The sequence below is a fragment of the Berghia stephanieae genome, chromosome 1 (genome assembly GCF_034508935.2).
Source record: "Berghia stephanieae isolate SIO BIC M18660-M18661 chromosome 1, UCSD_Bste_1.3, whole genome shotgun sequence".
Taxonomy (NCBI): Eukaryota; Metazoa; Mollusca; class Gastropoda; order Nudibranchia; family Aeolidiidae; genus Berghia; species Berghia stephanieae.
In genome coordinates this window covers 56,402,512-56,422,511 of record NC_088360.1, presented here as the reverse complement: position 1 = coordinate 56,422,511, position 20,000 = coordinate 56,402,512, and the positions used below count along the sequence as shown (strand labels likewise).

Below are 20,000 nucleotides of genomic sequence, written 5' to 3'. Positions count from 1 at the left end.
AAAATAAATGTTTGAATAATTACCTATTATCATTATTTCAACAGTCAATAGATTGTTAATCATGTGATTAATACTACTTTCAGCAATACATTTTTTATAAGATGTGAGTATATATGATTGTGCAGTTATGTGGTCGTGTGGTATCGCACCCGCCTTCCAATAGGAAGGTCCAGGGTTCGAGTTTTGCTCTGAGCGGCACATAGTTGAGTCCTTGGAAAAGGCTCTTTACTCACATTTTGTCATTGTACTCAGGTGTTAAATGAATACCTGGCCGATAACAGCGTCGTTTCTGCGCCCCCCCCCCCCCGCCCCCACAAATGTAATATCGCTTAACAATAGCGTGTCTTGTCTTACATGTTCCAAGTGTTGCTGTTGGCTAAGGAACCCTTGTAAAGTGCCTTGACCACGTTTAAAGGATATTGCGTTATATAAATGCTTGAGAAATAAATACTCAAGAAAATGATATATTTCTCTTTAAAAAAACAAAAAACAAAAAAAAAAAAAACTTTGTTGTGTTTTTGTATGCTTGTTTGTCTTTTTATATTTTTTATTTGCTGTGTTGTCATTGTTTTTTCCTTTTTTTTTTTCTTTGGTTTTTAAAAACTATAATAGGATTATATCTTTCATACAAGATGGCAGGGGAGAATAAACCGTTAGGAAATGAAAAGGGAGTGTGTATAGATATAGAATAGAGAGGAACGAGAGATAACATGATTTCAATGCTAAAATTATCAGCATCGCATTGAAAAATAAAACAAAAAACTTATTCATCTTTTCTTCACCACAAGATCGTACGATATGTGTCTACTCTGAAGCCCTGCATTGAAGTATTTCTTCAATTAGCCTCTACCTACAGACAAATCTATATATCTACCTATCAATCTATATATCTACCTATCAATCTATCTATCTATCTATCTATCTATCTATCTATCTACCTATCTATTTATCTCTCATCTGAGTATAAATCGATCAACCAATCTATATGTCTATTTATTTATCATATTAAATTGGAAAATTCTTATGCTCTCTCGAGATACCTATCTTTCGCTCTGGCACTATCTCTCTCTCACAAACACCCCTCTCTCTCTCTCTCTCTCTCTCTCTCTCTCTCTCTCTCTCTCTCTCTCTCTCTCTCTACCCTACTAACCTTCCCCCTCCTCCCCCAATATCGTCTTTTTCGGCACGTGTGTGTGTGTTTATATTTATGCGGCGACCTCTTACTTATGGTTTAACGCGGCAAAAGTTTGTTTTTTTCTTTGGTATTTTTTTTCAATGTTTCCAAATTCTCTTTAGAGAATGATAATTCCATCTGTAGTATGTTAGGCTGCTAGGGGAAAATGTGGGGGAGAGATGGAAAACTATTCAGATCCATGGAGTTGCTACTTGTGGCTTCCCCACCCATCCTTCTATTACTTATTGTGTTTCGTTTATGAAATGTAGAATTGGAAAAAGAAAAAGGAAAAAAAAAAGAAAGAAAAAATAACAAGGGGGGGGGGGATGAGAGAGAGAGAGAGAGAGAGAATGAGACAGATAGAGAGGGAGAGAGTCAGACACACACACACACACAGAGAGAGAGGGAGAGAGAGAGAGAGAGAGAGAGAGAGAAGGAGATATATATATATATATATCATGCTGTCTCCTTAACAAACGAAAATTGACTTAATTTCAACTTTGCCACGGTGTCTACTATTATAATATTATATTATTTAAAACCTTGGTCACGTGATTCAATTACTTTGACTTCCCTTTTCAATAACTTTTTTTACGCTTCACTTGTTGCTCTCGACATATCAGACCTCTTTCGTCCCCGTCGCTTCCTCTCTCTCTCTCTCTCTGTCTCTCTCTCTCTCTCTCTGTCTCTCTCTCTCTCTCTATCTCTCTCTGGTTATACATGTACTTATCCATTGATGTATCGATCTTTGTATATCTGTCAATATTCTTAGCTCACATTCATTGTTCATGTTTTTCCTCCCTGTCCCCCTTCTTTCAACACTTTCGGCCTCTCCAACTCTCTCCACGGGTCATTGGTTACGCTATAAGGGGGCGGGGTGCTTACTAATGGAAAATAGAAAAGAAAAGAAGGCGAGCGAGGCGAGTGTGGATCGTTTCTTTGGCATGTTGAACGGCAGTCAGAACCAAGTATGAAGTATAGGACGTAAGTTAAGGGTTGGTTCCCTATTTCCCGAAGTTAAAAGCAAAGCTTTTTATACGCTCTAAAACAGTTGGGGGTTGCGGGCCTTTTTTTTTCCCCTACCGAACGGAGTGCGCCAACCACCCTATTTTTTCTGTCGCTCTCTTTCCTCCCCTTGTGCAGTGGTTTTCTTTTCTGTGTGTGTACGCAAACGTATTCTATGCGGCTCTTCCTTCTTTTTTTTCCACCACTTACCACTCGCATTTTCAGTTCTTTTCCAGTCCTACGGTTTTCCTTTCAAGACATAATCTCTATAATTATCTGATCTGCTATTACCTTATCTCTATCTGATTTTGTTTCTGTCTTACCTTTGTGGTTTCGCTCTTTTTTTTTTTACAGTTTCCTTTCATATTGCTATATCTTCCCTTTTTCTCTCTCTCTTGTCTTTCCATTACTTCTTAGCGAGTGTATAGAAATCTTTTTTGTACCCACTGGTGTTGTGATACATACGCTGTTATCTTATCGGCGTGGAGTTGTGCTGTGAGTGCTATAACTATAATTATTGGGATTGCTGTGAGGAATAATTCTCTACGATCAAGGTAAGACGAACAGATTATCATTATCAATGGCGGTGATAATTATCCTGTGTAGCGGATCAAAGAACATCGATTATTGTTGTTTTTGTTTTTTTTTTGGTGGCTTGTCGGTTTGTTTGTTCTTTTTTTTTTTTGTTGTTGTTGTTGTTGTTGGTTCTTTTCTTTTTGTGTATTTTTTTCATTTGATATAATGAGACGAATTTGTGGCTTTGTCTGAGATAACTACTTTTTCATTTGTATATATCTAGATAGATTTAAATGTTTTATACAAGTTTCCAACAACTAAGATGTGAGTGTGTTCCTGTGAATTGTTCACAATGATTTTATTTTTGGTGTGTGAGCGTGTGTGTGAGTGTGTTTAGGGGGTGCTATATTTATTTACATTGTTCTTATACGATGTTGTTGTTTTGTGTCGCGCTATTCTTAGAGGAATTATTTTTGTTAAGTATTTCTTTCTTTCTTTGACTTTTTGTTTTGTAGTGGTTTGGAATGGATCAAGTTAAAACGACATTATTAAAACATCGATCTTTCTCTTAACCCCCCCCCCCCCCCCCCCCGTAAGGGTTAACACGATTATATATATGTAAACTATGTTTTTGATTATCTCGATAGGGCTATTTTGTTTCCTTATCAAAAGTTGATTACAACTACAATGCTATCCCAACCCAGTCACAGCTGTGTATAATATATATATATATATTATATATATATATATATATATATATATATATATATATATATATATATATATATCACACCGCATCGATCCGAGTTTTCTTAATCCTTAAATAGCTATCGGCAGTTTTACCGAAACAGCATGTTAAGACTGATGTTAATTTTAATAATAAAAAAGAAGTTATGATCTTTTGACTCTTAAACAAATTTGTGCTGGGGAGAGAGAGAGAGAGAGAGAGAGAGAGAGAGAGAGAGAGAGAGAGAGAGAGAGAGAGAGAGAGAGAGACAGAGAGAGAGAGAGAGAGCGAATGAAAAGGCCAATACTTAATGAAATTTCGCACTGAATATACAAACAATTTTTTTTTTTAAAACGAAAAGTTACCAACTGTATTTTCGACGGCGTTATTTTTAACCGATACCTTGTCTCGTCTTGTTAAATATTCAAGCGACATTAAGTGTGGTCACCTACGGATGGGTGACAGTGGTTGCAAGCTCTTACAAATTATCCTACTAGTTATCTGACAATCATTGTAGAAATTAGATATCTGTACAAAAAAAAGCGCCCAACAGACGAATGTGTGATATGTTATGGAAATGGGGTGCCTTTTGGTTTACTGAGTGTACACACTCGAGTCCCAATCAGGAACGTATTGTACAATGTGAAATGTAAGAAAGTAGTAAGATCTACAAATTGTAATGTGCATGTGCGTGTGTTTCTGTACGTGTGTTTGTGTGTTTGTAAGTGAGTGTTTGCGTGAGAGGGTGTGCAAATTAAGGAGGGGGAGGGGGTGATAGATATACGTCACTCCATAATATATAGCATATTTTATAACGATTCGTAATTCTGTGCGGTCCGCAACATGAACAGCTAGGTCTATTATTTTAACAGAATGCCAGTCATGTAATTTGTTTACCTGTGGCAAATACCACGCCAATCAACGAGGTTATTATTGGGGATTATCTCATTGGGCTAGGAATAAACAACAACAACAAAGGGATAATATCGAGACTGACTTCTAGCTGCTGTCATACTGTAGTGCATCTTTTCCGTCCCTCTATCTTTACATATTATGATATCTGCATATGATCTAGCAGTAGATGTCTATATCTATTTCTCTCTCTCTCTTTCTCTCTCTCTCTCTCTCTCTCTCTCTCTCTATATATATATAATATATATATATATATATATATATATATATATATAATCTTTCTCTTTCTTTATTTCTTTCTTCTCTCTCTCTCTCTCTCTCCTTTTCTCCCTTTCTCTCTCTCTCTCTCTCTCTCTCTCTCTCTCTCTCTCTCCATATCTCTTTCTATCTATTCATCTATCTTTTTATTTATATGATGGATTTTTGTTTTTGCTGTCCGTATGTACTATGATGTTACGATAAAAGCTAACAAGGGATTTTTAGAAACGTTGTATACAAAAATAGTATTCATATGCCAGTCTAACAATAAGTCTGTGTGCCTTCAATATATTTTTATTTATATTATCTATTGTTTCTACCCATTTGCCTATTAGTACTAGATGATAGTTTATTTAACAATGTATGTTATACCTCTATTTAATATCTGTTTTCCCATTTGTCCTTCTGTTTTTCTTAACATATCCGTCAACGGTCAACGAGAAGTATAATCAGTTTGTTTTATCCCCAATCACCACATGCTCCAGTTAACTGCCGTGCTCTGGAAAGACATGTATTTAAAATTTTGACCAGAAAGCTCATCCTTCAAATATCTATCTATTTAAATAACACTCATCTAGAAAACAACTCCCAAACCTGAGACTTCTCGATATCATGTTTTCATGTTTGAGAGATTTTGCCAAGATGACGATAATTTAATCGATCGATATTTGATTTACGAGTTTTTTTATCAACATTTTTAATACGTGTTTTTTTTTTTGTTTTTTTTTTTTTGCGTGTGTTTTTTTTTCTCCTGTGTACAACAGATTGGATCTTTTCTTTTACTCGCCATAGAATGTATGTGTGTGTGTGTGCTTTGTGTTTGTGTGTGTGTGTGTGTGTGTGTGTGTGTGTGTGATTGATTGATTGATTTCGGATAATAGGGTAAAATAATGTGTCACGTTGAAGCCAATCAATTAATATCACTTACTACCATGAACCATGAACTGAGGCTGACCTTTCTGTAACAAGTACTGTACTTGCCTTGTCCATTGACCCGACATGTTAGGTCAAAGGTCACTAATCACTTTTTTTTTAAGTCTATGTTTGTACATAAAAATTAATATTATTAAATGTATTGATTCCCTCCCGTCCTCACACCTCAACAGTTCATAATCATAATTCTTTATTTTTCATTATTTCATTACCTTGATGAATTTGTTAAAACATGTTCCATTTTGAAGCCAGATTTGGAATTCGCAATGTAAAAGTAAAATAAGAATTATTTTTTTAATGGAAAAATGAAGGTAAAGAGGAATACGTGACAAGATGCGTTACACGAACCATTTTCATTTTTTAGTAAAGCAGATGCCCACATTGGACATCCCACCATTGGGATGGTCGTTTCGCCACGAAAATAATTTTGTAGGATTAGATTATGAGATTAGATAGATTGTCACGAAATAATGTCAAATAAAATGTAAATCAGGCAGTTTTGGTATTAATCTTAAGTTGAAATTTAACGTCTTTCTTTCTCCATTATTATGCCACAGGTTGAAAAATGAATGTTTAATGTTCGAACTCCTAACTTGTAGTAATGGAGTGTTGAGGCTGAATAGTCCATTGAAGTGTTGGAATTGAAAGTATTGTGCACAGGGTGAGTTTGTTCTCTGGCGAAATACTTTCAGCCTGAGAGCACTACTTGTGACAATGAAAGAAATAATGTGGAGCCCAATACCCAAACAAATACAAAATATTTTATTAGGAAGACAATAACTAAGTAGGCCTATTGCTCCATAATTTTGTCCACCAGAGGGGTATACATAGGAACTACACGTGCTTTTCTCATCCATCGATTGCACCACAAGCGGCCTCTTTGTTTGACTTCTATGTCAAAAACATGCCAGCTTTTATTCCTGTATTGCGGCTGGAAATATCAACTATTCAAAGTCTATAATACCATCTTTGTCGTCTGCCTTTATCTTTAGGTAGTGTTGTCAGTTTGGTGTGTTAAATCATTAAAACAATGGCTTGATAATGTTTAGCTCGAAAAGTCTTTTGACTCTCTGAAATGTATACTTTTTATACCTTTGTTTCCTTTCTTGCATTATGTCACGGAATGAATAATTAATTATACGTGTTTAATTGGCATGAAATGCTGAGCGTATTATTTAGCCCCTCTTTATCTTTCTGAACTTATAAACATTAAGCCTCGAACATTCGATCACCACGCGACACCACTTTATTATCTGTACCAAAAATAAGTTAAAATCTTTTGGTGGTCGCTCTTTTCAATGTTATGGCCCCAAAGTCTGGAATACCCTACCTTAACCTATTAGAAAAATCGAGAATATCTCAAACTTCAAATCTGCTTTAAAAGCCTACTTTTTCAAAAATCATTTTACACCATGCCGATTGTAATGTTTGTATACTATTATTTAAGCAACTTGTATTTTGTTTCACTATTTATTTTGACTATACATATGTTCATAATGTAATTCATTATCTGTAAAGCGCTTTGAGATGTTTGGTTTCATGGAAAGTGCTCAACAAATGTCGTGTACAAACACACTCCAAATTTTGGTTAAGGTCTATTATTTACTTTTACAACTCACACTTAATTATGTGAATAGATTAATAATGCGACTGGTTGAGTACGGTAAACATTTTATACGATGCCTATTTGGCTTTTAAATAAAAATACGTCTGGCAATTTTGGCCCGATGCGTTAACGCCTTTTCCTAATAGTGTGTTTCATTTCTTCAAATAAATTCACCCTGTTCCTCGGTCCATATATTCCAAACTTTCATTCAATATTTAGTTTTCGTTTAATTGCTGTGTAAGGCATTTTATTTATATAGGGTAATATTAATCAACTTCTCTGTTACTTGGTTCTTCGAAAAAAGATTACTCTGCATAGTTTATTCTTAATGAATGCTTCATCAATTCTGGCCTGTGTTTTTTATAAAATTGAAATGATTAAAGAATTAAAATTGAAATACATTATGATGAGAGTAGAGACTGAAAAATCCGAGGATCGAAGGCACAGCCACTTTGCCTATCGCTATAATACCAATACATGTATTGTGATATGCTGCTTGGGGGTCTTGTAGTATGACACTCGCCTTCGGATGTCTACCAAAAGAGCGGAGAGGCATACCATAAGAGCGGAAAAACACGTACCAAAAGAGCGGAGGGAGTGGGCACAGGTGCGGCGCCCGATATCAAAGAAATGTACAAGATTACTGTAAACCTTATTTTTATTTATTGTTATTTGTTTGCCTAGTGTGTGGAAAAATCCCCCTCTGCATTTTATGGGCTTGGGACCAACACACAACGATATCTTTTACCGCTGTGAGGCTGCATTAGGATTTTTATTTGAGCTGAGTGTAGGTTAAAAATTGGTAAAATCTTGCAAGGGAAACTATTTACAAGGGTCTGTTGATAAAACTCATTGCCTTCACAAACTCAAATCTGGATCTTTGGCCTGTTTTTTTCTCACTAACGAGCTGTGCAACTTTCTGGTCTTTGGGCTGTTTTTTCGATTCTGCTTTTGATCTCATCTTGATATATGTCGTGGCCTGGAATTTGATTAGGGCGTCAGTGAGCAAGAACACGTTCGGGTGGGGGGCATAGAACTCCTTGTTCAGCATCGAGTGGAAAGACTCTGCTGCGTTGTTCGTTCTTTTCTGGCCTTTGGGAACAGAGGCCCACAGTGGAGGTGGAAAAGGACTTGAAGGTAGTATGTATGTTTGTAGCAGATAATCGGAGTAGTGGATCAACTTGGTGTCGTCTGGTTGGCAACTCATGAGGTCCATGGCGAAACTGTCCTCAACCTCCGACGGATCCAAAGACGAAAGTCCAAAAGTGTAGGTCAGCCACTTGCCAACCTCATTTTTTGTTTGAAACTCATTTCCGAGTCCCAGCTGCTGGATTTTCCTGTGAAGAGCCTGTCCCAGATGGAAGTTGCACGCTTTTACAATGACGTCTGGAATCAACGTTTTAAGCGCGGTCATGGCTGCTTTCTCAAAGTCCATGGAAAACTGTCTACACTGGAGAGAAAGTGATCTCTCACGGCACAGGGATAGGATTGCTTTCCACATGTTTTTGTAGGTTTCTTGAGTTTTTGATGGTAGCAAGCAAAATACAAGTGGGCAGTAGATGCCATTACTCAGACAGTGGATGGAGTAGATCTGACTGAACTGGGGAGGACAAGACTTGAAAGTTCCGTCAACAAATAGCTCTTCCACATGTGCTGAACACAGCTCTTTCAAGTTGCTGTCTGTTGAGAAAATGATTATTCCGGTGCCATCATCATTATGCAGGACAAACTTTTCACCTTTTGATGTGGTTGGATGAAAGTCGTTGTTCAGTATTCTGTGGACGTCCTCTCGTGTTTTCGGCAGTTTTGGCAATTGTTTTCGTCTCTGCCTGTAGATAGATCTTCTTACGTTGATGATGTCTTTATGAACCAGGTTCGCCTCTTCCATTTGGAGAAGTTCTGATTTCATGATTTTTGCTGGTCTTTCTGACACATCAGCTTCGGCCCGACGTTTTACAGCAGCTCGAAGTATCGTCTTTTCTGTAGTTCTGTAGTCTCTGTCATGATTGTGATTTGTTACAGCTGTCAGCGTTGTGGTTACTTGTCCGTCTGTCTTTACTCTTGATTTGCAGCCTTTAACTGTGCATCGCCAGTACTTGTCCCCATGACTTGTAGCATAGTCCAACCGATAAGTGTAGTTATTTAGGACAACGCAGTCAGCTCCTTTTTGGGTCTTTGATATTTTTAACGTGTCCATACAGATGAGTTGAAGAAAGAATGGAAGCCCGAAATTATCTTATAATATAGAGTTTGGAAATCAAACTACACACACACACACTAAATAACCTCGCGGTGTCTCTAACAATGATAGGCTATGTTATGCCTACAATAAGCACGGACAAGAATCCCGAAATTATCAAAATAAAAACACACACTAAATCAACTCACACGTTTCTTACTCGGTACATGTTTTTCAAGCACACGGACGAGAAACACACTAAACTCACACACTTATAAACTCACATGCTTCTAAATCACTACATATTTTTTCAAGCACACTCCCCGACAATTAAGAAAGATCGTAAGTACTAAGCAATGATCCTGAAACAGCTACGAACTTTTCAAACCCCACTGGTTTTTTTAAAGAGTTTACAGTAACCCTCCGCTCTTTTGGTATGCTGGCAAAATTACTATCTCCGCTCTTTTGGTATTTTCCCTCGCCTTCATTCGGTAGGTCCAGGGTTTGAGTCATGCTTACAGCGGCGCAAAGTTGAGTTCATGGAAAAGCCTCTTCCTCATATTCTTGCACTGTACTCAGATGTAAGACAAGTACTTGGCCGTAAATAGTTTCTTATAACATCTGCGTATTATGTCTCGTCCCACATGTTAACTATTGCTGTTGACGGGAGACCCTTGTAAAGCGTTTTGCTCTCTATGAAATACTTAAGATATGAACATGATTGTATTACCTAGCCTTTCTCATTTCCCCCCATATATTTGATCATGTATTAAAACTACTAATGATTAATATAATGCTCAGTCTTTACCGACAATTTTCTCTTAGTAAACATCTGAAAAGTAGCCATGGTGACAAAATTCAAGACAAAAGACATGAAGCATTCTCCCCCCCCCCCCCCCCCCCCCAGGGACCGTGATCGGAGTAAAACTGTTGTGGACTTTCAAAATATACACCGTGAAAAGTAGCCACGTGTGATAAAGGACATGAAACAATCCCCAACAAATAAGTAATTCTACGTAGGGGCACATGATCAGCGTAAAACTGTTGTGCAACTTCAAAATATACAACATTTAATTTAATGTAACCTCTGAGTGTGTAGACATTCCAGTACAGTAATTACTTTTACATTCGCCGGCTGAGAATTATGTATAAGCATACTTAACACACATTTTAGATAACAATATCGGCCAATTATCTCCACCTGATGGTATCTGCGATAAAACAACTCTTCGTGTGTTTCTTTTTCTTTTCTTTTTTTTTTTTAAATAGAGTTTTTTGTTGTTGTCTGTTATTTTTTCCCCATCCCGGTCCCGTGTAACACCAAAATAGAAATCACATTATAGTTAATAATCGCCGTTCCTCCCCTACTCTGCTGAGATCAAACAAGTAAGGGACCCCTTTGAAATGTGTTTTGAGATTGTTCAGTGAATATATTGACCATTTTGGCTTAAAAGTCAGTGGTGAACTTGCAAAATATAATAAGTTTATACATCGGTGTTCTTACTAAGGGACATAAATATATGACGAGCCCAACAAAACAGCATTAATGATAACATAATCTATTACCTTGTTCACCCGTTATCTTTTCTTAAAATATTTCATGTTATCAGTTTGGCTCTGATTGGGTCCATACCACTTCATATATTTTTAAACATCTTTGAACATTATGCAACATTTCCCTTGTAGTGCATGACCCATAATAAAATGCTATGTTTACGTCATACTTAGTCCAAAATGATTTCAAACCGTCCTATGATTTTGTTATTATTGTCGATTTCTTTAAAAAGTTTTTTTTACTTGTTGTTTCTTTTTATTCTTTTTGTTTGTTTGTTTTGTTTTGTTTTGCTTTAGTTGGTTTTGTTCTATGTTTTTAAGTTTCGTTTTGTTGGTTTTAGTTTTGTTTTGTTTATTTGTTTGTTTATTTGATTTTTTTTTCATTGGTCATTTTTACTTTTATATTATTGCCTGCGTCTTTCCTTATCATTGATGATTATTGTTTCCTCTATTCTATGACATTTAATAAAACTATGTTCCCGAATTAAAGCTAAAAATAAAGGGTAAAGGTCTTCTTCGAAGAATGATAACTTGTACACATAGGTTTTGAAAACAAAAATTGCCATATTGGCCCATGGCCCAACGTTCACCTATATTAAGCTATTGTGTAATATTCAAGGAACATGCGATTTCATTTACATGACAATAATCGATATTATAATGTCGTGTGTCTGTCTTGAGTTCGGGTTTCACAAACCGAAATTTAAGCCATTATCAATGGAAGATCAATTTTAATGTTACAGTTTCAACTTAGAAGAAGAATGGATTACATCAGATAATGAATGGCGTGCATTTCGAATAGGCATAAGCGTACACCTTATACATTTATAATACTACACCCAGTTGATCGGATGACCCAGCAGAAACCTTGTTTTGTTCTATTTACAGTAGACAATAGTGAACAAAAATGAAATGTCAAAATGATGGTAACTAAAAACCACTCTTCTGGAGGACTGGATAAATTCCTTGTACAACCGGTCTCCTGGTTTCAGAGTGACGGTATCTTATTTTCTAGTCTAAATATATCCAGTCGTCAATAAAGATCATCTATCCTCGCTCTTTGACGTCCGGTAATCCTAAGACTCCGTCTAAACGTCATACTACTAAACTAGTTATGCAACCTTGTGATTCAATATGTAAGCCATTCATTATTGGTCCTCCGAAGGACTGGTTACAAACCAACTTCAAGTGAATTTTGAACCGGAAAGGTAGCAGATGTGACGTGGCGACTTCTCTGCCATATCGCCCATTAATTGGTAGGGAATAGAACATCCTGATGACAAAGATCAAAAGATATGAAATTGAAATACTGTTCCTCTGATCTTAAGCTGCTATAGTATAGAGATCTCGATACATTATTCATTACCTTCACAGTGCATATCTATACTTTATTGACAAGATAATTGAAAATATTTCCCGATTTAAAGGTATAGTTAGGTATATCAATAATAAAATAACGTTTGCACAGGTGTGGTGGAAGTCGAAACTATTCGGACTTAACTCATTGTGAATATTGTAATTATTAGTAGCGTCAGCTTTTATTGGTATCGTCCGTTTGTTGTAAACTACGGCGCGTTAACATTTATTTAGATATTCGGATTTGTTCGTTAATTAGCCAAATAAGCACGGCTTCGTGTCTTTATTGTGTGTTTGGGATTTGATGAGTTTTCTGAGTATAAACGGAATGTTAGGGATAATGACTATTAATAAAAAAGAGATTTTATTTGTGTGTGTGCGCGCGCGCGCGTGTGTATGTGTGTGCGTGTGTGTGTGATTAATTGTTTGTTCTTGGAAGTTGGCTATCTCCTTTTCGGTTGGTCTTGAATCAGACTTCATATCAATCCAATTTCTATGCACATCCAGGAGCTGGAAAATGGTAGAAAGGTTAAACAAAGTACCGAATCCACAATCAATCGACAAGATCAATTAATTTTTGTTTGCATGATTGATTCGTTCAAGTTATTGTATTATAAATGAGATTGTCGAGTAGTGACGACTCAAAAGGCTTGTTACTCTTTATCTACTTCATGCGTTGCGCATCTATCAACAAAATTAAAATATATTGTAAAACGCAGAACGAACAAAAAATATATAGAAGGTAGATACATCTTAATTCATAGTAAAATGAAAATAAGATCGAAGTTTCAAATCCGTTAGTCATTGATAAAATCAGAAAATCCAAGCATTACATTGACTCAGCCAAAATCTTTATATTATACTATGCAGAGATTTGCCCTAGGCTTAGAGCCACAAAGTATGTTGTATTTAATGTTCATATCAACTTTCTAACTTTAAAAAAATGTACTTTTTAATCAATTGTTTCCGTCATTTAATGAGACAATTGATTTTAATGTATGTCTTTCAAAACACCTACATGAATAATATGGAACATGTTTGTCGCTCTAGCGAGTTTGCTTTTTGCCAATTGAAAACTACGTAAATGTAATTATACTGGATTTGTAAATATTTGAATAAATTCTGAGTGGGACTTTTTATCATTAAACAAAATATTTAAAAAATATAAATCTCTCCTATCAAATCGCATTATTCTCAATCACTCTCGATCCTTAGTCGCAGCAATAACTCTGTATTTGGTCATCAGAGTTGTCAGAAGTAAATTTTAAAATAACAAGCCGTTGATATGTTGTAATTCAACCTGGGTGAAATTTGTAGTTTGGACAAGCCACATACGTCATCATTATTCCTAACAGTATTACACCGATATCTATCATATCACTTTTTAAAACATTAATCTATTCCAACCACGAGCTGAGGCTTCTTATCTTACTATTTTGTTCACCATCGCCAATACGATATCCAATTTGTTAAACATTATTCAATACAAGAAAATCAATGCAGATTTTATTGCAATGACAAGTCTTGAACCAATGAAGGAAAAATACAAAGACAAACATAACGTTTGGTTTGTCATATTTTATTTATAAATGCCATGCACAAGTCCGTAACATTATCTGCGATGCGCATGGTTTGATGGGCCGATTTTTATTGAAGCTTAATGTTTTATACCAATGTTGGCAACAGGTTTTTATGGAAATAGTCAAGCCATTCAAATAGATTCACCTGTGGTGGTTGGCGTTATGATTGTGGTGATGGTTGTTGTGGTAGTACCGTTGTGATGTTGAAGGTTTGGGTGGTTTTATGATTTTGTTGAAGAGCTTGTAGCTATTTTTGTGGCGTAGCAAGTAGTTTATTCTTCGTGGTTTGCTGCAAGTCTCGTTTTTCTCCCCCCGTCGCCAACAAACCGTTTGCCACCGCCATACCTTGATCTGGTAAAAATACAAAACGTTTAGGCCGCCCGTTGAGCTTACTCATAGCCTCATAATCAGGCTGGCGTATCATACCTATCTTTGTATAATCTGTGCTGTTGTTCTCGCACTACTTATTTATTAGTCGTTCGTTTCTACCGCTTGATAGCAGCTTTCATTTTCATTTCTACTTTCACTCTTCACCCTTTACACTGCGGTTGCCTAACTTAAATTTTGCTATCCGTTTGACTCGTTTTGTTTTTCTCTATCTCTCATCCTGTCATCAAGTGCCAGCTTCAAAGCTTAGAAAATATTCGTTCTTGAATAACATTGGATACCATCACTGTATCAACATTGTTAACACGTGCTTTTCTCAATTCATGAAAAGGATTTAGAATTTTGCATCATTTTTTAAAAGCACAATTTGAATTTTTATTTTTTCGTCATCGTTTATGGACAAGCCTGACGTCACAGCCAACACTAAAGCAGCACGTGGCACATGATAAAGTGAATAGACATTTTACCCCCCAATTTTCTGGAGATAAAAAAAAGCTATAAAAGTTCACTCTAATTTTTGTTTTAGTTTTCTTGAAAAAAAATGGAATTAAGTTTTAATGTTTCCGTTGAATGAAGTCTGTGTATCGTATTGATTGCTAGATGATAAACGCAAACTATTATAATTTGAATCGCCGGTACTACGATCTTATACAAGATTTGCTCTTCGTGTAACATTTGCCTGTCTAATCAAGGTCTTCTACACTTCAAAGCTTGAAAGGTCGCTCTTCCCGCTCCACTGGTTTTGTTTCAATTCACTGGATTAGAACTTTGTGATCTGTGACTGTGACCTCCCGTGTTCAAGGGTCGTCATACGCCAGCGAAATAAGTGGTTTCGGATCGAGGACTGAAGGAATCCGGACCAGCAAGCATTTTAAAAATCTTTTCCCTAGTGTGAAGGTCAGGAAAAACTTCAACTAAGCATTTTATGAGATAATTGCTGCTTATAAAGTCGTACTAAATAGACACTGGCCGGTTTATTGCGATTTTTATTTGGATTATTGCTGAAACAATATTTACACCTTTTTGGATTCTTTTGTAAAGGTAAGCGTCAACAACTTGCTTAGCTTCCGGTGTAAATACGAACTTTCCCCATGCCCATGTCTTTTCTGTCCATCTGATTCTGTATCTTGCCGATAAGACGTACACCCAATCATCTACATAATTCTTTGTCTTTATAACGTTGCATCTCTATCTCGTCTATTTCTTAAACTATTTGATAACGCTCTCCCGGATTGTGCTCTCTATTCTCATTTAAAAACTCCCCAGCAATTTATTTTATCACCCATTAATAAAGAATTAAGAATAGCGAGGTCTATATTGAACAAACTGATTTATGATTTGCAAAGATTGTATTATTATATTCGACGCCTCATCAATATTGGTCATTTTTGCAAATGATATTTTGCTTGTCTCAGAATCTCTCTCTCTCTCTCTCTCTCTCTCTCTCTCTCTCTCTCTCTCTCTCTCTCTCTCTCTCTCTCTCTCTCTCTCTTCCTTTCTCTACCTTTCTATCCATCATATTGTCTTCTCAATCTTAATTATTCCTAATTGAATTCCCCCCCCCCCCCCACACCCCACCCCACTACCCAAATTAGCTACCTCACAATTTTCTCATTTCACAACCAATCGTCGGAGTGTTACCTGTCCACGTGTATATGTATTTCTGTTTGTGTGTGTGTGTGTGTGTGTGTGTGTGTACGTGTGTGTGTTTGTTTGTATGTAATATATATATATATATATATATATATATATATATATATATACATTATAACATAATGAAACACACTGGCTCTCCCCCCACCCCTTTCATCAGCCCCCTTATCACACTGTAACAACACCAATTTTGCTGACTGATACCATGCCAATAACGTTTACTCATTTCAAAGCCTCCTCTCTTTGCCATTGTTTATCGTATGCCAGAATGTTTTCAGCTTTCATCAAACACAATGATTTATTATTGAACACTGTTGGCACGTCTAACACACACACACACACACACACACACACACACACACACCTTTTAATTTCAATTCAAATACAAAAATCTCGTTCATAATTTATTTTTAGCTCTTGTTATTAACAACCCCGATTATCCAATGCCACTTTATTTTATGCATTACACAGCATTAAATTTTTCTTCTATAGGAGAAGAAAGGGGGGAAATGTGCAAAGCTGTCACAAATAGAATTGAGATTCAGATTTGGTTCGTGTGTTTGAATTAGAGGAATAGAGGTGTAGGTATCTGTCTCTTTATGGAAACACGCCACTATAGCCCGGGCAATTTTGATTGAAAACGTATCTCTAATCCTTATTCCTATTCATATGGTTTTGTGCTTTGATAATATAATCCCTGTCAATAAATGTCCATTCATACACAATAAATACATAATGTATGCGTATAACACACACACATACACACACACACACACTATATATATATATATATATATATATGTATAATATATATATATATATATATATATATATATATATATACACACACATACATACATACATACATATATATATATATATATATATATATATATATATATATATATATATATATATATATATATATCTTAAGTTAATTCTTGCCAAATGTAATCCCAAATTCTTAATTGGTTAAGAAATTATGCTGGTTATACCAAACTAATATAAAAATCACGATATCAAAAGTTTACAAATCTGCGTCTTGTTTTAGCAGTGGAGTGTTACTAGTGTAAGACGTTGCCGCGTTTAGTTTCTAACAATGCTACATAATTTTCAGTACGAACGTAAATCATATTCGATTTATTTCCGAATATGAATAGCCTCCAATGTGCCCTGACTTGAATCCTATGGACTACAGGTCGTTGGTGGTTTATAAGGATGGTACAACAGTTTACACACAGAGCTAAAAGAGTCAATTCAAAACGTATGAGCTCGACTCATTATTCAATGCATTAGAAAACCAATTGGATCAATGGAAAAAATGCTCCGGATCAGTCATTAGAGAAAACGAGGGATTGAAAAATCACATCAATATTTGAGAATTAGATATAGACGTCTACGTACAAAATCTTTTTTTCATTTTTGCGATGTGTTTATTAAAACACTATTGGAATCATTTTTTTTTTTCAATATACTTTTTTGTCTTTCTTCTTGATTGTAGAAAACAAATTCAAATCGTTTTTCTTACCACAATTCTAAAAATTAGAATTTCAATAGAATATTTTGTAGAACCATCAGATCTGATTCCTCTTAGTTCTGTCTTTCCGAGTACAACTGGCTATTACCGTGCTATTAACTTAGATGTACTAAATTGTATTGTGTAATTGTCGTGTAACCAGGGCATATAATGTGTTGTAATAATATGAGATTTTATTGATGCTATTAACATTTTTATCTCCCTTTAATGTGTATAGCAGACTGTTAAAAAGAGCAAGTCATTTCCGCATTTATCAACCATAACCTGTTGTGTTTTTTATAGAGTTATTTCATTTGCTTATTTATCGTTCCCAATAGCTATGTTTTACACAGTTGTATGACTGGTCGACCAGCTGGATAAAGCCGTAAATGGAACCGTGACAGAGGTTTGAACCCTACTTAAGGCGGTATCGAATTTTTAAACTGGGCAAGAATGTTTTACTCACATGAATAATGCGAGTTATTCCTGTTAAATGTCTTACATTTGTTTGTCTTACATTTGTTTGATAGATTATCAAAACTCATAGGAATGCCTAGGCGAGGACATTGTAAGCCGCTCCGACGACTGGATATATGTGTATAGATAGTATGCAGATGACGTCATTCAGGCCTTTGTTATTGTTTGTGCCATCCGCGTTTGTGAGTTGTTCTCACTAAACTGTATTAACCAGACTATAAAAGTTCATGGTTACACAGAGTTTGTGTTATACTTCCGGATGGCAATGTTGTGAACTCCTTGGCCAAGCGCATTCTATCTATAGATATAATAAAAGTATGCGTTTGGTTAGATATTTAAAAATATTCACGGTATAGACGTTCAGTTAATCTCCCCCGGGGTCCAGGGGTCTTAATAGCAAAATTGTAATGTTCGGTAAATTAGATTTTAAAAAAAAACAAAACACTTATCTGGTAAGCATCACCTACGCTATCCACCCTCCGAAATCTTTATCAATTGTGTAAGCAACCACACGACCACGTTTCAGTAAATAGATAAATAAAGGAGAGGGAAGGTAATTATGTATTCTTATTATTCTTCGATCGTCAACATTCACTAGCTACAATAATAGTAAAAAAATCTGTGTGTATATATTAACAACATGTACATTTGTTCTCCACATTTCCACGATTTCACCATGTTAATTCGCTTCACATATGTCTGGGATTTTTTTCATCTGCACCCCGCTAACAACTTTGAATGGTATCCTTAAAAATAAGACAAAGCCTTTTAATATATATATATATATTCTCATATTGAAGATGCTCTAATGAGCAAAAGTTGCGCTCAACGAAAGAGAGCAAAAAATAGTCTTGCCCTAGTACGCTCCGGTCATGTCATGTTATATTATCCACATTTACTACTAAAATTCTGGACGCGATTGAATCATTTATTTATACAATATAATTATATGAACGAAAAAAATCTATCAAAATGTGATACTCTTGATTTGATTAATTTACATACCAAATCGGGGCAGCATGAATTGTTCTAGATATTGTCAAAGTAATGGTTGTAATAGGAGAACATGCTGGTAGAATTGGATAGCATGACTAATCTCTGGCTCTATTCAAAACACATTTTTACCCGTTTTGGTCGCGCCAGAAAACAGGTTCTTCAATTATTGATTGTTCAATGAGTTTTCTATAGTAACTAGTAGAACACTAACCCTACGGTATCAATCCGGGACCTGTCAAAATTATTTTTCTGACAACCTTCTCCTTCCCTGACCACACTGCAGTGATTGGGTAGCTGGATCTATTAGATTTGTCGGAAAAAAGTACTTTGTTATAGACTAGCGTCCTTTCCAAAGCGTAACAAGTAATTAGCCGCTTAACGCAATAGGCAACGGAATAAACTCTGGTTCCATGGGCCTCGGTCCCTATATCTCTTAATAGCAACTTTGATTGGTCAAAATGAAAATAAAATAAAAGAAGACACAATGTCATTGTGCAAAGTGTTGTAATTCGAATCCGAAAGATAATGAATGCTTTAATGCCTGGTAAAACAGAATTAAGATAATGTGATAAAATTTGAACAACTGTACAAATCAATCGTATCTTAAATTCAATGCACTGATTTATCAGGGAGGGGCGGAGGTCATTCAGCCTGTCGGTAACTACCACGACTGTCACCAGTGGCACCATCATCATCATCATCATCATCATCATCATCATCATCACCACCATCATCATCATCATCATCATCATCACATCATCATCATCATCATCATCATCAATCATCATCATCATCATCATCATCATCATCATCATCATCATCATCATCATCATCATCATCATCATCATCATCATCATCATAAATCATCATCCATCATCATCATCATCATCATCATCATCATCATCATCATCATCATCATCATCATCATCATCATCATCATCATCATCATCATCATCATCATCATCATCATCATCATATCATCATCACATCATCATCATCATCATCATCATCACATCATCATCATCAAGATCATCATCATCACATCATCACCACATCATCATCACATCATCATCACATCATCACCACATCATCATCACATCATCATCACATCATCATCACATCATCATCACATCATCATCACATCATCATCACATCATCATCACATCATCAT

At 35.7% G+C, this 20,000-nt stretch overlaps 1 protein-coding gene across 23 annotated transcripts in view; it reads left to right on the top strand.

Annotated features, from left to right (window-relative positions):
• LOC144978001 (polypyrimidine tract-binding protein 1-like) overlaps positions 1–20,000 on the top strand; it is a 351,175-nt gene that overhangs the window by 266,501 nt on the left and 64,674 nt on the right. For 2 of the 23 annotated variants that reach the window (XM_078923781.1, XM_078923763.1), the window contains exon 1: positions 2,312–2,733. The exons of 15 other annotated variants lie outside the window; for them this stretch is intronic. The gene's annotated coding sequence lies outside the window, so the exon portion shown is untranslated. Of the gene's footprint in view, positions 1–2,224; positions 2,734–14,043; positions 15,229–20,000 lie in introns of those variants that run through there. 6 more of the 23 variants (XM_078923720.1, XM_078923790.1, XM_078923753.1 and 3 more) reach the window with 6 other exon arrangements.